This window comes from Colobus angolensis, unplaced genomic scaffold, assembly GCF_000951035.1.
Source record: "Colobus angolensis palliatus isolate OR3802 unplaced genomic scaffold, Cang.pa_1.0 Scaffold96, whole genome shotgun sequence".
Lineage (NCBI taxonomy): Eukaryota > Metazoa > Chordata > Mammalia > Primates > Cercopithecidae > Colobus > Colobus angolensis.
In genome coordinates, this window is record NW_012123598.1 from 1,176,684 (window position 1) to 1,180,416 (window position 3,733).

Sequence of the window (3,733 nt, forward strand, 5' to 3'; positions counted from 1 at the left end):
AGGGGCCGCTGGGAAATGAAGTCCAGGTCCGGCGCGGCGCAGAGGATGCTGGGATGGTGGCCGAGGGTCCCGGGAGGCCGCAGGTCTCCCCGCTCAGTTGCGGGTAGTTTCTGCTGCGCCGCCTTCCCTAGTAAGCCTACCTCCGCTGGCCTTCAGAACCCCACTCGGACCAGCTGAACCCTTTCAGGCCGTTCGACCGCCCGTTCACCCACCCGTTCCCCCTGAGGCCTGGGAGGACCCGCTCTGACTGCGCAGGCGCAGCTGGCTCGCGTCCCAAAGGCTGCCAGGCCCGGGTGCTAGCTCGGTGACGCGCACGCGCAGTAGCCGCGTCCGAGCTCAAGCGCTCCGGGTGGGGCTGGGAGCCCAGCGCTGAGAAAAGGGAGCCTAGAGGACCAGTGTGTGGCCAGAGCCAGCTGGAGAGGGGCCCGGCAGGACGTACGTGTGATTAAGCTGTCTGGCGGCCCGGGCTTTCTCTTTCCTTTCCCTTTCTGTTTCTTCTCTCTCCGCCTGACTCTGTTTTTCATTCGCCATTTATTGAGCGCCTACTGTGTGGGGCACTGTTGTAGGCCCTGGGTACACAGCAGTGAACAATCAGACAGAATCCCCACCTCATGAAGCAGCGTTCTAATGCGGGAAGAACTCAATAGGAAAAAATTAATAATAAAGGACACTGATGCCTATTGGGAAGTAATGCGTGTTGTCAAGAAAAGCGAAGCAGAATGTTAAGACCATTCTTTCAGTTCTTCCTTCCTTCAGTTAAGCCCTCTGAATCAGTGGAAAAAACAAAAAGTGTATTTTTTTTCCTATTTTCTCGACAACTAATCATAACAAGACTTCTCTGACCAAATATGGGGGAGTTCCCCCCACATGCCAAGCACCCGCATACCAAGCAAGCAGTGAGTTCGCTGAGTTCTGCAGCGAACACCAGCTGGGTGTTCTCCAGTTCAATTCCGACGCTGTCCACTTGGAGACGGGTCAGGCACCTTTCGCTGAGGGCTCAGTCCCCAAGCCTGCCTCCCCCTTCCCACTAGTCACAAGTCCAGTCTCTGGAACATCTGACCCCACCGGCTTCAAATTGGGATTTTCACCACCCCCTCTTTGCAGTTCAGCATTTTGCTAGAGTGGCTCACAGAACTCAGGGAACACTTATGTTTACTGGTTTATTATAAAGGATATTACAAAGGATATAGATGAAGAGATGCATAGGGCAAGGTACAGAAGAAAGGGTGTTGCACCCCGGAACCTCCACATGTTCAGCTATGTGGAAGCTCTCCGAACCCTGTCTTTTGGGAGTTTTACGGCTTCATTACATAGACATGGTTGATTAAAATCCTCTCCCCTCCTTGGGGTTGTGGGTGGGGTTGAATGTCCCAACCTTCTAGTCATGCCTTGGTCTTTCCATAACCAGTCCGCATCCTGAAACTATATAGGGGATGCCAGCTATCAGTCAACTCATTAGCAAACAAAGAGTTTTTACTCTTACTTTGTAGTTTCTAAGAATTTTAGGAGTTCTATGCTAGGAAGATCAAATATATATTTCACAATATCATACTCTCTTATTCCTATTCTTCAATGTTTTTGAAAATATTTTATAAACTCCTATCTCTAGTTCTGTCTCCCAATCCTGTACCATCCCTTCCAAAATCCTGTTATGCCCTTCAATTGCTTCATGTAATTGTCTGACCAAAGTTGCCAGAGACGAGCATCATAGAAGCTGGGAATTTTATTTGAGAAAATAAAAAAATGCAACTACGATAGCAGCAAATACTAACTGAAACTTCTTTTTTTTTTTTTTTGAGAGGGAGTCTTGCTCTGTTGCCAGGCTGGAGTGCAGTGTTGCTATCTCAGCTCAATGCAACCTCCGCCTCCCGGGTTCAAGCGATTCCCCTGTCTCGGTCTCGCAAGTAGCTGGGATTACAGGCACACGCCACCATGCCTGGCTAAATTTTTTTTTTTTTTTTTTTTTTGAGATGGAGTCTTGCTTTGTCACCCAGGCTGGAGTGCAGTGGCGCGATCTCAGCTCACTGCAATCTCCACCTCCCAGGTTCATACCATTCTCCTGCCTCAGCCTCCTGGGTAGGTGGGGGACTACAGGCACGTGCCACCATACCTGGCTAATTTTTTTGTATTTTTAATAGAAATGGGGTTTCACCGTGTTAGCCAGGATGGTTTCGATCTCCTGACCTCGTGATCTGCCAGTCTCGGCCTCCCAAAGTGCTGGGATTACAGGCGTGAGCCATGGAGCCCAGCCGAAACATTGTTTGTAATAAAATGTTGAACATAAACAATATGGCTACTATCGTGGGTAGCAACTGGATGGGGCCTGTATCAAAGGCGGTAAAGAATACAGTCTCTTATTGACCAGGACAGTTGTAAAGAAAGGCAGATGTATTAGAGAAAGTATGAAAATATATTGCAAGGTTGCAATGGGCAGCTCAGCAGAGGAGCTGTCTGCAAAGAGGCAGGAGCTGGAAGGGTTTTACAGGGTCATATAGGAGGGAGCTATGAGGAATGTCATTGTGACCTCAGGTTGTTTGATTAACCATCTCTCAGAACAATTGTTCATTGTTCTTCTCCACCTGGGGCCCCTTCCTCGTTGTTTACTTACCAGACTCCACAGCTACAAGTAGAAGAATGGTCAAATAAATAACAGTACGTTGTCTCAAAAAAAAAAAAAAAAATTTGCTGCCTCAAAAGAAGTAGCACTCTAACATAAAATTTCTCAGCAACGCAATTTTACTTCTATAGAAGGGTGCATCTTGCGATGGAGCAATGGTGAGAGCACACCTGAACAAGGGAGGGAAGGGGTTCTTATCCCTGATGTAGGTAGCCCCTACTGCTGCATCATTTCCCTACTGGCTAGGGTTGGACCACACAGTCTAAGCTAATTCTGATGGGCCATTTTAAAGACAGCAGGGGTAAGAGCCAGAGTGGTGGGGTGAGCAGTTTTGGCAGGAAAGACTGTTATGGAACAGGTGACTAAAGGTGACTTAGGTTAGAGTGGGTGACCGGGGTGACTCAGGATGGAGCAGGTGACCAGGGGAGCAGATGTGAACTAGTGATCAGAACTGGCAGGGAGGTTGTTTACTGAAACTAGGGGCAAGGAGATGAAGAGAATGAGGAAGTTAAACTTTAAAATGGAGAACAAAGAACTGAACATACTGACATACTGACTCGTTGAAGAGAAACTTAGAACTCACTGTCTTGAACAAAATTATGATTGATATCTTCCCCTCGCTTTTTCAAACCAGACAGACAAGACTTGTTTAAAATAAGGCATCAGTAAACTTCCAGATTTTGGCAGTCTTTTTGACATTTCACAGATGCGTGAAGAGAGTAGGCATCTTTACGAAACCACCTTTGCAAAGACTGTATCCGTGAGAAAAATTATTACAGTAAACTGAGCTAACCCATCTATCTTGCCTTTCCCTTAATTATTCCTGGGCTATAGGGCTGAGCTAACTTTGGAACACACTTACACTATAGTTTAAATAACAGGCTTTGCCCAAAACTCAACTGCTTTTGTAAAGCGAATGGGAGCTATCCGTCTGAGAGGAGAGGAGGATGGGTCCTGCTAAGGTGGTGCCATTATTCAACTGTCAGCCATTATTCCAAAGGTTTTAAGATATGCAACTTACGGCCGGGCACGGTGGCTCAAGCCTGTAATCCCAGCACTTTGGGAGGCCGAGATGGGCGGATCACGAGGTCAGGAGATCGAGACCATCCTGGCTAA